Source organism: Manis javanica, chromosome 13, assembly GCF_040802235.1.
Source record: "Manis javanica isolate MJ-LG chromosome 13, MJ_LKY, whole genome shotgun sequence".
NCBI classification, from domain to species: domain Eukaryota; kingdom Metazoa; phylum Chordata; class Mammalia; order Pholidota; family Manidae; genus Manis; species Manis javanica.
In genome coordinates this window covers 93,493,891-93,511,091 of record NC_133168.1, presented here as the reverse complement: position 1 = coordinate 93,511,091, position 17,201 = coordinate 93,493,891, and the positions used below count along the sequence as shown (strand labels likewise).

General features: G+C 50.2%; 2 long non-coding RNA genes and 1 pseudogene across 2 annotated transcripts; 2 read left to right on the top strand and 1 right to left on the bottom strand.

Moving 5' to 3' along the window:
• Nucleotides 1–131: 131 nt before the first annotated feature.
• On the bottom strand, nt 132–1,377 carry LOC140845650 (uncharacterized). The gene is made up of 3 exons (XR_012124493.1): nt 1,251–1,377; nt 600–686; nt 132–265 (listed from the first exon to the last, which is right to left on the bottom strand). It is a non-coding gene; the product is annotated as an uncharacterized lncRNA (long non-coding RNA).
• Nucleotides 1,378–2,415: 1,038 nt separating this feature from the next.
• On the top strand, nt 2,416–5,037 carry LOC140845649 (uncharacterized). The gene is made up of 3 exons (XR_012124492.1): nt 2,416–2,834; nt 3,576–3,741; nt 4,836–5,037. It is a non-coding gene; the product is annotated as an uncharacterized lncRNA (long non-coding RNA).
• Nucleotides 5,038–9,214: 4,177 nt separating this feature from the next.
• On the top strand, nt 9,215–16,038 carry LOC140845648 (olfactory receptor 1F1-like; annotated as a pseudogene).
• Nucleotides 16,039–17,201: the final 1,163 nt, after the last annotated feature.

Genomic DNA, 17,201 nt, shown 5'->3' with positions numbered 1-17,201 from the left:
CCGGGCCTGATTCCCCTTGACTTACAATGAGAGAAGAGCCCTCACTGCCTTGAAGGGAACCCCAGTCTGGGAAGCTCACCCTAGACGGTCCCCTGGCCGCAGCCCCTCACCTTCCAGCTCTGCCACCGTGGGTCCCAGGTGCTCCTCCTGGACCAAGTGGTGGAGGACTTGGCCCTCCAGGGTGGATGAAGGCTGGCTGTCATGGTGGACCCTGGGCGCACTCTCGGGCTCCCAGGCAACGCGCCTAGCCCGTCCCATCCTGGGGCTGCGGGAAGGCCGGTGGGTGGCAGAGTGAGAAGCCTGGTCTTTCCAGCCACACTGCCCTCCGGGTCCACCCTTGTGTGGGCCTGGCCGCTGTGCACTCCCCTGCCTATCCAGGCACCTGCCCCTCCCCCTCCTGACCCTGCGTGTCTGTCCTGGGACCCCATCCTCTCCCATCCTCCCGAATAGGAAGTCCCTAGTCATCAGTTCGCCCATGGGAATCTGACGATGGGTGACCGCTGGGCTCTGCTGGGCTCCTCCTGCCCCAAGCCCCAAACTCCTCCTCCCCCCATTCTGTGAGACGGGCAGCGCCCCCACTGGACCCAGTGAATGCTCACATTTGCAGTTCCTCTGGCCACTTGTAAGGCCCCTTGTAACTCAAGGAGGCCCTGAGGACATTGCCCGTGACTCTCCCCGGCCGTGACCTGCGGATGACGCCTGAAGTGACTACCCGACTCGGCCCAGGACAGGGTTCCAGTATTGTGTCTGCTTCCTTCACTCAATTATGCAAAGTGTCCCCAAAGGGTGTGCACAAATACCTATTGTTGCTGAAGGAAGTTCTTCCCGAACCTTCCCAGGTACCCCTCTGCTGCCCCCAGAGGTCCCTCATGTGGCCACGGTGAGGACAAGGACCGGGCCCAGCCACAGGGAATCGCGAGCCTCAGTTCCAAAGGCTGCTTTCCATGTGCTTTTCCAAATGAGCCAGGCTCCAGGCCACTGATGGGTGAGGCCTAAGGCTTTTCATCAGGTACAGAGAAGTAAGCCCCGAAGTGGCCCAGCTTGGCCGGCAGTCCTTTACAGTGCCAGGCGCCAGGGGAGCCCCTCTAAGGCTCCTCCCGTGTTACCATGGGCACCCTAACAGGCTGATCGCCAGCCACCCTGCCCATCAGAGGAGCACGCTGCGGCTCAGACACATGTGGGGACACGCAAGACACACTGCGGGCTGTGGGCAGAGGCCCGACTGTGCCGAGGATGGGGTGGGTGCTCACCGGGGGAGCCGCTGGTCCGTGGTCGGCTGGTCAGCGTCCTCGGGAGTGCTCCGGCTGGTGTTTGGAGCTCGTTCCTCCCATGCTGTGCGCCTTGTCTGCCTCCTCCTCACGCCCGTCTGGGGAACCCTGCTCATGTTGAGCTCACTCCGATAGAGAGTTAGCTCACCATCTCGCTGAGAGGGGCAGCAGGGATATAGTCAGTGGGAAATCCAGGAACCACCAGGACGAGGGAGGTTTGTGGCTCACCTGAGGTCTCCCAGCCCCCTGGGGTGCGAGCAAGGAGAGGCACGGGGTGCCCCCGGGAACAAGGTTCCAGGCCCTCTGGAGTGGTCCTGTTGGCCACTCTCGAGGGAGGGCCCTGGGAGGGCCTTGGCCGGTTGCCGGGTGTGGAACGGGGTCCTGGGGTGTAGGCAGCCTGCCCCAGGTCCAGGGAGATGGAGTAGGTGAATCCATCCCCCAGCTCCTCCACGCTCCCCAGGGTGGAGCTCTGCAAAGCCGGCACCTGGTAGCTGGGGAGGAGGCACCCGGGGATGCCTGGACCTCCCCACAGGGGGCAATGTGGGCCCCAAACTTGACGGAGATCAGGCGCACAGGGCCATCTGCATAGACATCCAGTCCCTCAGGGAAGAAGAGGACACCCCCCGGGCTCAGGACTAACATGTGGGTGGAAGTACCTGGTCCCAACACTCACCTCCGTGTCCTGAATGATGAGACCAGAGCTGTGACACTGACTGCCCCACCAGGGGGCCACCACCTCACAACAAGCTCCCACCCTAGAACATCCCCCCTCCTCCCCAGCCTGAGGTCCCACCCCTGCCCCACGCCCACCGCAGACACATTAGGGGCGAGGGGGAAGGGCAGCCGGGGATGGGTCACACAGTGGCCTGGCCCTGGAGGGGCCCGCTCTGGGCTGCCCTGTGTTACCTCGGACTCCCCCAGGAGACACGGACAGAGGCGGTGGAGGAGGTCACTGAGCCAGCGCCCACAGCGAGCAGGAGGACTCTCCCTCTCGGCTTCCGTGACTCCCACGCCTTCAGAAGGCTCCGCACAACAAGACCGCATGTTGCTCTGTCGAGCGCCTCCGGTCAAGTGAGCAGGACTGGGGTCTGCGACCAGGAGCTGGGTTCCGTCCGGGTCACAATTGAGGTTCTACTGGGCGTGTCATCAGAGACATCACTTCTTCAAGGGCCCCTCCCTGCATTCAGACACGCCCACATGCCCCTCTGGGCTGCTGACTGCCCACCCTCCTGGCCCTTGCCATGCCTGAGTACACACCAGAGTCTTCCCCACGCTCTCTGGCAATGTCACCGGGGTCCCAGCTTTGAGGAGACAAGAGCTGAGCTCAGGCCTCTTTTTCTCACCAGTTCCCTGTCCTGCTGAGGCCACGGCACCTCCCAGGACCTGCCCAACATCCCAACCTGCACAGGGAGGGTCATGCCAGACATTCCTCCCTAGGGACATCCCCAGGGATACATGGATGACACCTCCAGCTCCTGGGGGCTGGTGTCACCTGTGTCTGATGCACAGACTCAGAGATGGAAGAATGCCAAGCAGGCTTGGCATGGAGCGTGGACCACCATGCAAGTGAGGCTGGGGTCTGGGCCTTGTGATCTTGGGCAAGTCCGTCTCACGCTAGGCCGTTTCCAGGTGTGCACCTGGAAGGGGCGGCAATGAGAGGGGATCCGGGTGTTGTCATCTACTGCCTTCCACCTTCCAAAGGTCCAGGCTGCTCTCAAACTAGGTGCTTTTCAGACCAATCAGTAAATGGGTCAGAGTAGCCCACTGGAAATGAGGTCTATGCTGCCTCTGAAATCCGAGGTGGTCCACCAGGCTGCTGTGCATTATGTGTATGTGGGCGGGAAGAGGGGCCAGATACAGCACCTTATTCATCACCTTACAAGGGAGAGCTTAGCATGCCCACATGATAGACTTGTAGAAACTTCTCTAAGACAAAAGAAAGGCCCCTGAATTTTTGTTGGATTTATTTCCCACCTTCTGACACATGACTGTTTTATCAATATGCTTGATAGGTCAGTGCAGGTGGATCACACTTGTGGCCTGGCCCTGGAGTGGCCCGCTCTGGGCTGCCCTGTGTTACCTCGGGGGTCCTCGGGTGACACGGGAGTTGTACTTCCTGATCACTGCGTCCAATCAGCATAGTACCATCAATGTGATGGGCCAGCGTGATGTCTTCTGGAAGGAAAAGGAGACGAAGGTTCCTTCTGACTAAATGACAACCTAAGTCTGGAGGTCTGATATACCTCTGAGATAGTTTTCTCTCCTTGCCGGCTGAAAGCTAACTGCCCTGCTGGTCTCTACTCACAGGAGGAGAACAAAGAGCATTTTCCTGACCAATACTTACACACTGGCAGCTTGGGGATCAAGTGATGAAGCCCCATGTGCAGCAGTAACGGCAACCTGAGCCACTGTGATTACGTTGACAATCATGCACTGGCATCTCCAAGATTCATCTCTTTTCGGAGTAGGCCAAGTGAGTGACTTCCACAAGGGTATGTGGAAATCACCACCCCGACATCTTGCAAATCCTTGGTGGTGACACCGGTTTCTGTACTCTCTCCTGGAAGGCGTTACTGCTTTCAATGTGTACTTTAGAGGGAATCCTAGAGGCTTGTGCTGGAGCTACCGCACAGCACGAATTCCTTGCCGGCACAGTCCCCTGTGGCTAGCGAGGAGGAAGGCAGGAGCTCTGCCTTCCTCCAGGACAGCTCAGCCTTGCGCCCTGACACCGAGGGAGCGGCACTGCGGGCACTTGGTCTGGGGGGCCGCTCCTGGTACCAGAACCCAGTCCTTGTCCCTGAGGTCAAAGCACAAAACACAGTGACAAGGTTTTGAGGAAAGGAAAGAATAGTTTATTGATTTCATAGCAAATGAGGGAGTGGCAGGCTCCTGCCTTAGAGAACCACCGTCCTCCTGACACACAAGCGGTCAGGGCTTTTCGAGGGGAAATCGTGGGAGAGGGGCTGGGGTGCAGACCCATGAAGCGGCAGCTTGCAAGGATCCAAGCAGACATTCCTGTGCTGATTCACTAGCTTTTAGTTTTTCTTTTCTGCTCCTCCTCAGTCCCCTGGGACAGGATGCTTTTTGAGTCCCCATTTTAGTGAACTTTACTGGCCTTAATTCTCTCTCATCCCGCTCCTATCTATTTTTCTGCCTAACACTCCCAAGACTGACCAGCCTCTCGGTAAACATCCCATAGACATGCAAACAGGCACTTCAGGTCTACAATGGGTGACACCCAGGCAAGGATCCTGGCTATAACTTCCATTTTCTCCACACCCCATCCTGGTCCTTTTAACCAAAAGAGAGAGGTCCTGGGTCAGCCCTTAGTAAACATAGCTACTTGACTGGTGGTGGGAGGAAGAATTTCTTCCGTCCCTCGAGGTTCCCTTAGCTGGTCTAAGAAACAAATTGACATGAGACAGATTAACAGGAGAAAAAGGAACAAAATTTAATTAAGTACATACAGGGAAGCCATAGACATGTGTTCCACAGACAGGGTGCGGGTAAAATTGCAATATTTCCAGAATCTCTTGGCCTGACTTGAGTGCTTCTCCCTATCAACAGGTGTTTCCAAGGGCTGGAGAGAAGTAGTCCGTCTCCACGTCAGTGGGTCATTACGTGGGCGAGCGAGGGCTTATCTGGACCAGGGAGCTTGCTGGGAGTATTCGCTCTCTTCGACTGCAGCAGGAGAGAGAGACGCAGGGCGACTCCTTGTAGGCAATAAATGACTTCTAAACATTATTTCTCCCTTTGCCTGATTTCGCTTTCAAAGGTGTTTTGCCCTGGGATCTCCCCTCCCTGGAGTTATGCAGGGAGAATGAGGTCTGTGTGTCATCCTGAACCAAGGAGAAGGGGTGAGGGTCTGCGACCTCAAAGGAAAAGGGAAGTAATTCACAGGAATATAAAACAGAAAACGTCTGATAAACAAAATACTTGATGGGACACACAGAAACCATGAGGGGGCAGAATGGGGAATTTTGACAGACTAAAATGATACCAGGGTCCTTGTTCCCCGGAGTCAAAGAATGAACTTCGCAAACACTCCAAGTAGGAAAGAAAGCCAGGGAAGCTTTTATTTAGAGAGAAAGTGGTAGGAAAGAGCTCCTGGGGCTTGCAGGAGGGGAGGGACAAGAGAGTCCGCTGCCCCCTGCCCCGCCCGCTCACCGCGGGTGCCTCCCCCTCGCCCAGCCCCTTCCCGGCCCCACCGAGACCACCTGTGGCTGCCGGGGCCTCGTCTCCCACCCCGACACGCGTCCAGGGGCTGGGGCTGGGGCTGGGGGTGGGATTGGGCACACCGGCCTTCAGCCTGGCAGCCCCGCCCAGAGGCAGGGCCAACCCGCGGGCAGGCCGGCAGGTCCCCCACCCTGCAGGCAGGCCTTGGGCTCCCTCCGCAGCCCAGGAGCCCGGGTATCGGCTCTGAGTGGGAACCTGGACAAGGTCCTCTAGGCATGTTTAAGCTTACCCTCCATCTTGCCTCTGTCCCCTCCGGGGTGCTCCACTAGCGTCTGGGATCTTTCCTGCTGCGCCTGGTGTGCTGTGCCACTGCCACAGCCTACAGCTCCAGGTGGCAGCCAGCCCACAGTCAGGTCTTGGCTGCTCCCTACTGACCCTTGGGAGGAGAGGAGGCAATAGGGGCCTGTGTTCACCTTTGTCACCTAACCCCTTCAGCAGGCTGTACACACTCCGGTTCACCTCTTCCCTAAAGGTCTGGAAACAATTGCAGAAGGAACTTAGAATGAAGGACAGAAGTTCAAGTTCTAGCTCATCTGGACTTTTAGAGAAGGCTGGTTTCCAGACATCTCTGACCCGCCTGGCATCCTCACTGCCTCTCTTGGTGCCTTGGTTAAGAGGGTAGGCTTTGCAGGTTGCACTGCCCGGGTTTGTCCTTGTCATTCATTAACAGTGTGGCCTTGGGCTAAAATATCAGAGCCATTGTCAGAGTCTCAGGCATGTCGGAGCCAGTATGGACTGCTTATCAGTACTGCTCGTTTGGTTAGCTGTGATGACGGCATTGAGGGTTTGTAAGGAAATTTCTCCTCCTTTCATAAACCCAGGTATTTGAGCAGCGGGAAATGAGGTAGCAGTCTCTGGGATCCACTTTAGAAAATACTCTGACGTAAAAAGGAGGTGGTGATGTGACAGCAGTACACAGATGGCTGCTGAAGCAGGGCCGTGAGCACGTGAGGGGGGTACCCTCGTGCTCTCCAGACTTCTGTGTATGTTTGGGACTTTTCAGAATATAGAGTCAACATACAAAAGACAAGGAGGTCTCATTCCTTGTATCCCTGCAAACCTGCCAGGGACAGAAACAGCACTTTAAACAACTGCTGCACTGGCAGTTTATTCTGAGTCTCCCTGTAGCTTCCAGCTCTCCTCCGAGCCACCACCTTGTCTAGGCATGGGCGGGGATCGCTCTCTGTAACAAGGCTTGCCAGGCCCAACGTTAGGGAATTCTTGTTTTGGATTCTGTATTCACATTTTTAAAAAATGACGAGTTTCCTGTTTGAAGAGACTTGAAAACAGTCGTCTTGTTTTCAGGTACGGCTGTCCTCTGCCTTCTCCTTTTTAAATGCTATTAGGGGTTTTATCTCCAAGGAGTGAACAGAATCGCGAGGAGCGGCCTAGGCAGACCCTGCAGGAAGGGAAGGCTTGCAGGGTGAGGAGTGTGAGTCGGTGTTGGCCGTGGCAGTCACAGCTTGCGGCAGGGACAATCGCAGAGACAGCAAGGGAAGAGAAAAATAAAATCTCTACATTAAATCGGGATGGGCTAGGGAGGCGGAGAGTGGCCCGAGAAATTTGGGCGGGCGGCTGGCATGTGTCTGGGGGCGCATTCAAACCAGTGCTCCCCGGCCCCCCGCCCGCCGTGTGCCCCGGACCCCCGTGCGCTCCCGCTCTCTGCTCGGCGGCCGCTGCTCTGCCCTTGGCGCACACGCCCTTAGCGCGGCCACCCGAGAGGGACCTCTCTGCGCTCTGGGGAGTCTCTCGGCCTCAGGTTTGGCGGGTGCAGCCTGGAGAAAGCACCTGTATGAAATCGTGCATATTAAGTGAAAAGGTCTGAAAAGTTCTGGGCAAGGGGTTTTGAGCCGAATGTGGAAGCCCCTGTTAGTACCCGACCCCGATACGGTGCAGTACAGTCAGGTCGCTAGTCCTCTTGCCAGAGAGGAGCTTGTGCACCAGGTGGTTTGCGTCTGCAAGCTCAGTAAGTACGTACCGTACGCATCTCTGAGCCGACATTACCTACCCCAGGGATCAGGCTGGCAAAGAAAGGCACTTGAGGTAAAGGTTTGGCTTGACATTAATCCAGAGCTTCTGGAATGAGCTATTTAAAAGTTTGGAATATTCTTGCAGACTTTTTTGCCGTATGCAGAGTAAACCGCTCTCCTGTCCTAATACTGCCCTACTTTATACGGTGAACTTGAAGTTGGTCTGCAGGTGACTGTAGGAAATAAACTTCAGATTAGAAATGTTTCAGAAAAAACAATTGACTGATCGTAAAGTTTCATCAGGCACAGCCTTGAAAGCGTCCAAGATTTTAATTAGAGCTCAAAGGAACTTTGCATACCTATTTGGTGTATTCCTCCAAATCTGTACTTCAACCATCAAAAATATATATTTATGTCTAATTTCTAAGGATTGAGATGTTTGACACCACTTAGTACCTTGTCTCAGTGTTAAAAGTTAAAAGTTTTGGCTGAGTAGAAAAAAGTTTTGAATTGCTTTTAAATGTCTTACTGTTCTTTTTGATGACTTCAAGTCATAATGTTTATTCTCTTTTTCTGGGTTAATTAGCCTATCTCTTTTTGATATTTGCATTCTGATCACATCTCCAAAACTCTGGTTTTAAAAAGTATTTACATCTGGATCCTCTCTGGTGACCATACCATTTTTAGTCTGTGGGGCTACCTAGACTCAAGAATAGTGGCACTCGTGTTCTTGTACGGTGATGTTTCAGCTACAGCTCTGTAACAACAGGTATGACTTGAATGGGATGTCCGAAAGAGAGGTCAGAGTGAACTCACAGACCCAGACCCAGAGACTCTGTTCCACCCCCTGGCGCAGAGCTGCCCTGAAGGGAGGGCAAAGAGAAAGAAAGGTTCTAGATGAGGAGAGGTACACTGGGAGAAGAAAAAGCACGCAGATCGAGGGCCTCGTTCCGGCTTCTCTGGCTGCCCAGAGCCTTGGAATACAGCAAACTCGTGTCCGTCTTTTGACTTCTTCAAGCTTCCCTTGAGCCCAGCACCAGCATTTTTTCTGACTCACTAGCCCCACCATCTTTCTCACGCTGAGCTGACAGAATGCCTTTAATAAAAGCAATTTCATCCCCAGCTCTTTAGGTACACGATTTATTCTCTCCATGTTTATTGGATGGATGATGGCATATGTAAGGTCTCAATAAAAAATGTTCAGAGTGTTTCGTTTTGAGTTACACCTTTTCTGAGTCATCCAGATAACCAAAGAAAAAAACTTGAATAATTTTGCCAGAAACTCCAGAGTAATGTTGTATTTGTGCAAAATCCACAAGGGTCTTCACATAAATATTTTTCATTGAGATGACATTTCTAAAACACCACCAATGGATCTCAAACATCATCGGACCATGTTTTACAATCTGAATGCCAATCGATACATTTAACTCTACTTTTTACTTCTTTCAGACTTTATTTCAAATGCCATTCTGAAGTAAATCACACAACCTCATGTGACCAACCTTAAACTACCTTCAGAGCCTCGAATTTCACTTTTTAAACAATTTAAAGAAACAGTTCTAGTGACACCATTGACGTTTCATGGATGATGGTTGAAATTTTATTGACTTGTCATTTTCTGCAAAGCAATTTTCTCTTCTCAGTAAATGGGTTTTGCAGATCCATGAGTTCAAATGGCAGTATCACGACCACTCAATATTATGATGTTTTTTGAAATATTACTAACTTCATATTTGAAAAGTCTCAGTTACTTTCAACCATACATTAGAGTGTTTTAAAAGTCTTATATTACTTTCTAAATGCTTTCTGTCTGCTTTACCATCATTCTTCAACATAAAACAATTTTTTTTCTTTGAAACTTTCTATTATTCAAATGCTTCTTAGTGTGACACTGAATAATAATGTTCTTTTAATTTTTCCGCATTGATGGGTACACATTTTCTTGACTGAAGCCAAAAAATGAACAAAACATGACTGCCATTCAGATGAAATAAGTAAGTATTAGCACTTCCGGTTTCAGCAAACAGCTTTTGAGCTGCATTTGTTCCCAGTATTTCTATCACCTGTCACCATAAACTACCCGTGGTTTAATTTTTTTTAATGCTTTTCAATTCCAAAAATATAAATTGGTTGTTGTATCTTATGGTAAATCTTACACGGGCTACTCTGAGTTCTACAAATACTATCAACTGTGGTAGGGCCACCATTCACTTTGAACGCCCTTTCTGCCCTGTTCTCCCACAAATACAGCAGGGAGGTGTTTGCGATAATTATTCGAAACACTGAAAATCTTAGCCAAGCTTTGCTCTCTTTTCCTCCTGGATACTTTCTCTTAATGTTTTATTATAAACTTGGTGTTGTAATTATCAAAGTATTGCACACGTACGACGTACGCAAAAAGTACCGTACAAAGTCAAAAGCCAAAGTAAATCTTACCTACTCAAAAACGGAACCAACCTCAAAACTTGAGGGCTATGACAAGTCGCCACCTCTCTGGTAACACACAGCATTTCATAAGCACACAGCCACGCTGCTCACAGTGGCAAAGGCGGAACTGGCAAAAACGTTTGCAGGTGTTTCTCAGATGTCGCCCATGTATCTATCACGCAGCTCGTGGCGACATTCAACAACAGTTAACTTCGAATGTTGAGTTGATATTATAATTTGTATTGTTAGTTGATTTTCCTACCCCTTGGAGGTACTGTGAGGATATTTTCCAGTCTGTGCCAGATGTTCCCAGATTTCAGCAATGAGACAACTCCGCTGGTGCATACTGGCTGTATTATGGCCTTGATTTAACAATAGAAGGTGCTGGTTGCTCTTAACATGCAAGGACAGGCAACGTTTCTGAGGAGGTTTGAGGTTCAAGGAGCAGAGAAGGGGGACAGGATTATTTGGGATGAAGAAGGGATTCTTTCCAAGATGGAAGAAATTTTGAAATCCTTGAGTCTTATTCTGGATTCTCCCCAAAGCAGGTTCTGGGTCAAGGACTTGAATGCACGTAGTTTATGTGGGAGCTTCCAAAGAGTCCCAGTGAGCGTTTGGGGAAGGGTCGTGTGGATAAGCGGGTTCCTGCTCTGGGCAGCTGAGGAGGGAGCTTGGTCCTTCAAGGGATCCCTGAGACAACACACTCCAGAACTGCCTCAACTCAGCAGCCGTGAGGCCGGGAGATTCACCCAACTAGCCCTGCCTCTCGCTGGCCACAAGTCATCCTGGGGGTGACAATTCCCAGCAAGTTCCTGTTACCCAGGGTGCAGGCCGAGCCTGCCCCTACAGCCAGAGGAAGCCCTGGGGGCATAGGGATATGGGGGATGGAGGTAAGAAGTAGTCCCCTTGGGAGCTGTCCACCAAGCTGCAGGTGACACCCCGCAGGTGGGCTGTAGGGAGGCGGTGGTGTGCTCACTGATGGAAGTGAGGCAGCCAATGGTTTAGCGAGGGCCCCTGGCAGCAACCCTGTTTTCCCCTCTGATTGATCCGGGATGACTGTGGAGGGGGCAGATTGCACTGGGGTCTCTGAGCTCCTGCTCCTGGGCCTCTCAGAGGAGCCTGAACAACAGCACCTGCTGTCCATACTCTTGCTGAGTATGTACTCGGTCACAGGACTTGGGGAACCTTCTCAACCTGGCCGTCGCCACTGATGCCCGGCTCCGTAAGCCCATGTGCTTCTTCTTGGCCAACCTGGCCTCTGTGGGCATTTGCTTCACCTCTACCACCATCCCCAAGATGTTGGCCCACCACGTGTCAGGACAGGGACCCCTTGTGATGGATGGCTGACCCAGATGCTCTTCTTTATCTGGTTCGCAGGCCTCGACAGCTTCCTGCTAACCACCGTGGCCTACGACCAGTCCGTGGCCATCTGTCAACGTCTGCATTCTGCCATGTCTACTCCGGAGTTCTGTGGCCTCGTGGTGCTGGCATCCTGGACCACAGCCTTCAGAAATGCCCCGACCCACACACCATGTTACAGACCTGCCTGTCATTCTGCGCCCACAACCAGGTCCCCCATTTCTTCTGTGACCTCAGCCCCCTCTTGCAGCTGGCCTGCTCCGACACCTTTCTCAACAACATGATGGTGTACGCTGTGGGCGCCCTGCCCATCATCACCGCTCTGTGGCCGCCTTGGTCTCCTACGCGCACATCTTTGTTGCTGTGCTGAGGATCCCATCCACGAGAGGCCAGAGGAAGGCCTTCTCCACCTGTGGCTCTCATCTCTGTGGTGTCTCATTGGGGTTTATGTCAGCCCCCCGCCAATGCTGAACCCTTTCATCTACAGCCTAAGCAACAAGGACATGAAGGGTGCCCTGGGGGCCCTCATCAGCAGGAAGCCAGTTTTTATTCTGCAACCACCGCATGGGATGCCTGAGGGACCCAATACAGTGCCCATCTGAACTGAACTTCCCTGCACAGTTCCATAAGATTTTGGAGACTGTAACAACATAGTTCCTTTGAAACATCTAGTCTACTTACTTCTAGTTTGTTCCACTGCTAGGAACGTGTCACGCCCATTGTTCTTTTCTAGCCAGAGTTCTTGTGTCTATTTAATTTGAGGTATTGGCTTCCTTGAACTGCCTACATCTTTGTTACTCTCTGTTACGGGTCTTCTGAAACAATTGACTTGGGCAGGAGGCAAGACCCCTATCTATACAGTTTTGGGGACAGGAAGCTGTTAGCTCCAATCTTGTGACATCTCTGACTGAAAAATGGCCAGTTCTTGTCTAAGATCATCTCTTTCTTGCAATTCCTTGCTATTGCAGCCAGAGGCCGCTGACCCGCAGGGACAGGCTAATGCTTCCAGTTACTTCTAGAAACACAGGCTCAGTGGACATGCGATATCCCTTTTGGGTTATCACAGGTGATGATATTACTGAATGTTATTCTTTGGCATGGCGAGGGTGACCAGCTTTCCAGCCTGCAATGTTTGTGCCCTTACCGCCAGCCCACTAAGCTAATGCGACCAACTTTTCGTTTTTATGATAGTAGCACCCCACTTCTAATACTAATTTCCATATTAGGAAGAATAGCTTACTTGCTGTATTAGCTTTCTGGGGATTCTGCAACAAATTACCACGAACTAGGTGGCTTAAATAATAGAAATTTAGTATTTTTCAGTCTGGAGACCAGAAGTCCAAAATCAGGTGTTGGCAGGTGGGTCCCTTCTGGAGGTTCTGAGGGAGAACCTGTGCCATGCCTCTCCCCTAGCTTCTGTTTGTTTGCTCGCCATCGTTAGTGTCCCTTGTATGCTGCTGACCTATCTTTACATGGCATCCTCCCTGTGTACACACTATATACATTTCTGTTCCTAAATGTATATCTCCAAAATCTCCCCTTTTATAAAGACACCAGTTATCTGGGATTATGGCCCCACCCTACTCCAGCATGACCTTATTTTAACTATTACATCTGCAACAATCCTATTCTCAAATAAGCTCATGTGCCAAAATACTGGGGGTTAGGACGTCAAGATATGAATTTTGGGAGAGCACACAATTCGACCCATAACGTTTGCTTAGAAAATAAGACTCTAGAGGAATATGGTTCAAATAAGACAAAAGTTTGTATCTCCTTCATATAACAGAGTTCTAGGTCGGTGGCTGACTCTGATGCTTTAAAACATTCAGAGATTCAGGTACAGTATGGTTTATTTCTTGCCCAGGACATTATTATTGTCTATAAGAGTGAAGCTGTGAACTCGAGATTACAAATAAATGATCAGAGAACACAGGGGAAGCAAGCCCAATATCTTAAAGTACCATGTGGTTTTCACATTACACATTTGGTTACATGTAGTTGCAAGAGAGGCAGTGAAATGTGGTAGTGGTCTGCCACGTTGATAGGCTGTGATTCTGTTATCACACAAGAGAGGATAAATTTTTGTGGAGAGCCGGCAGTCCACATTCCTTCCTCTGGCCACCAAAGACATGAATGTATGTTTCTTTCTGCCCATAGAATCCACTTGTTTCCTGCCCCAACCCAAAGTCCCATCGAGTCCCATTAAGCTCAGATTCCTGAATCTCTGGCTGATACACAATCTTCTTCATCAGGGTGGAACGCTTCTCCCTTGGTCCAGTAGTTTGTAAATTAAAAGCCCATTGATCTGGCCCTCCCCTCACCCAATGTCCAATACAAGGCCAGCCACAACTCCACAATAACGATCCATCTCACGGGCAGGATTTATTTAAGCATTCCCTGCTCATGAAGTGGAATAAGTTCCTTGGTGTTCTGTGGGAGACTCGCTCGTCTGTGTGGTCTCTGGTTTTGCCATCTGAGATGTTCTTCCGGCCTGTGTATCCTCTGTGGCTACATTTGAAGTGAACATGGAGAAAGACACCCTTCTGGGAACTCTGCAGCCATCACTGATGGAGTCGCTGGCATCGAGAGGGAGCCTGGGTATTCAGGGCTCAAGCAGGCACAGGCTCAGCTCTTTGTTTCCAGATAATTCTCTAGAACACTATTTGCTTTGAGTCAGTAACCACACCGGAAGTTCTTTCCTAGACTTTTCACTTTCTTGTATTCAGGTCTCTCTCATCTCACAGTGGGTACCTGAGGTCATTTGACACAAAGGTCTTGGGTGGGAAGGTGTTTTGGTCTTGGCCTGTCCATAGTGATGCTCTGCCTAGGGACACCTGGGGTGCTCATGTGGGCCTGTACCACCTGTGGGAGCCCCGCAGACATTTCCCCAACCACAGCCAATGCTGGGGCTGGACCGGCCCTTTGGTTCTTACTATGACTTCAGGACGCACCTCAGCAGCCACCATCAGGAGACTTTGCGAATGAAGGTTTATTACTCAGGAGTCCTGGAGAGTACGTGGCACACCCGGGGACCACAGGACAAGGTTGCAGGGTGGGGGAGAGAAGGAGGGAGAGAGGGTGTGTTAGGAAGCCAAGGAGACAGCTTCTGTTGAGGCTTCGGGAATGTGGAGGAATCACAGGTTGGCTGGGTGCTTGGGACGGAAACAACGGAACAGTGTATTCCCGCACTCTCAGTGGGACTCAGTGGGACTGAACAGCTTGTTGATCATAGTCATGGAATCCCATTAGTTTATAATAGGGTATCCAAGTAACCTTTACTGAAATAGATTAAAATATAACTAGCATCCTGAATACACCTATAGTGACCCCATAGCTCCCACTGCAGCAGTTTCTGGGTGCTGACTCCCCCCTAACCTTGCAGTGAGTGTATAAAAGGCACGGCCCTGCTGCACTGGGGGTTCACCCTGTGGATAGGAATCCGCCAAGCCAGTGCTGGCACTGATAAACGCCGCTTTTCCCCAAACATCTCGGTGTCCCGACTCCTTGTCCATAGTTCCCGCGGTTCCCGCAGCAGGGGAAGGAGAGAGACAGCACAGAACTCGGGTTCTGCCTTTAGTAGGGTCTGTGGGTGAGGTTTGGGTTTCGGTGGTTCACTCTTTATTGATGAATCTAAAGCATAAGAGTGGGAATTATGTTTCGGGAAGGGAAAAGTGGGGTCATTCATGTGGTCAGTTATCGTGGTTCCCCAGGGCTTTCTAAAAGTGGAACTTCACGGGTGGGGGTGGCCTAATTCCTTATCTGGTTGTATTGCTTGTAGCTGTGTCACATAGCTGGCGATATGTGTACTCAAGATGGATGAATTATTACTCATAGATACAGAAAACAGATTGATGGTTACCAGAGGTAGAGGGCATGTTGTGGGGAAAATGGGTGAAGCTGGTCAAAAGGTTCAAACTTCCAGTTATGAAACAAAAGTCCTGGGATATCATGTATACAGCACAGTGACTATAGTTAACAATACTGTATTGTTGAATGTTGCTAAGAGAATAGATCTTAAAAGGTCTCCTCAGAGGAGAAAAACTGTGACACTGTCTGGTGATGGATGTTAACTAGACTTATTATGTCATATGGCAATACAGACCGATATCGAATCGTTATGTTTTACACCTGACTCTAAGAAAAAAAAAATGAGAAGAACAATCTGAGCTATCATTTAGGCCAGGAGTCAGCAAACAGCCTGTGGGCCAAATCTGGCCCACCACTTGATTTTGTAAATAAAGTTTTATTGGGATTCAGAAAAAAAAATGGCCCTGTTTTGAAACGGGTGCCTCAGCAATCAAAAGCTAATCAGCCACTTATGCTACAGAAAGCAATGGCCTTACTGACCACTGTTTTACAGCTCAGGATCATATGGCTTCTCCAGCTCTGAGGACTCTCTGCTGTAGACATTTCTCTCTCTACTGGCCAGTTCTTGTTCCCCGCCTCCATATTTTTCTTCTAATACTTTGCAAAAATAGTGCAAGAAGCAGCCAGTCCATAAGTGATACTCTTGCTCCTTTGAATCACTTCATGCAAGCTCAAAAGCCACTTGGACTATCTTTCAAGTTCTCAATGATTATAGTTTGACCTTGGCCTTCACCTAAGGAGGATACCCAGCTTTCCAGCTTGAACTACCTGTGTCCTCACCACCCAGCCGCGAAGCTAATGCCACCTTGTCATTAGCGTAGCACCTCGCCTCTAGAAGCAATTACTGTATTTGTTAGGACAGAGGTCTGAAGTGCCAATAAAAAAGAGAGAATCCCAAAATGCAATATTTCAAACAAGATAGACATTTACTTATCTCTCTGGTTCCAGGTCAGCAGGCAGCTCTGCTCCAGTGCAGACATTTTAGGTCTGGTTTCCATCAATCCCTCAGACATTCGGGCTGTTTGCACACTGGGTCACAGGCACATCCAAATTCCAGCTTGCAAACAGAGAGGGGAAAATGAGCACGAGGGAGATGGGTCTTCTGTCTTAGAGGCTTCAGCCCAGAGGGGACACACATATAACTTGCATTCACATCCCATCGGTGAGAATTTACCTACCAACAGGGCTGAACTGTAAAGGAAGTTAGAAAACATAGCATAGCTTCAAGGTCACAATTCTGTCTGCTGCAGAAGAGCATTCTCCAAAGCAAGCTTTGTCTTCCCATGTAGACTTGGACAAATCATTTCACCCCTGAGCTTCCATTTTCTCATATGTAAAATAATGGTAGTAAGAGCAAAGGGACGTTAGAAGGGTTAAGTGAGATAATGTGGCGCATGCATGACTAGCAAGCAAGATGCCTTCAGATGTTAAGTGAATATACATATCTTACATAAATGTGTGTCAAAAGAAAACACAGCTAGTACCTCAAGCCTGTGTTAGGATGAGGCCCAAGAAGCTATCTGAGATTTTTTTAATAAAAATAATCCCACAACACATAATGCCATCTGATCATAACACAAGGGTAATCAAAACAGTATGAACAAATGTTTTAGGACTATACTCCCAACAAAGTACACCTTTTAAAAAGCAAATGGGTTGCCTTCCATCAGTTTCTCATGTCATTGATCATTTCTGCCTGGAGACACTTTGGAGCAGGGTAGTAACATTTCTGTTGGCGCGATCCAAGCCAGGTGCTGTCTTAAAACTTTGTTGAAAACAAACGTCTTCAACACCATCTAATCTGAGGTTCCTGTGCTCAGCAAAGCCAATGAAACAACGCTCCATCTGCATATACGCTTGCTCAAAAAGCCATGTCTGAAACTGAGGCCTCTTCTGCAAATATCTGAGGATGATGGGCTCCTCCATCACCTTCTGCACTTCTTGACTATGGCCACGGTCCGCCATGGTGGAAACTTACGAAGACCACCGTTACCCACCTGAGACTTTTTCTTTTGGTATCATTAATCTACAATTACATGAGGAGCATTATGGTTACGAGACTCCCGCC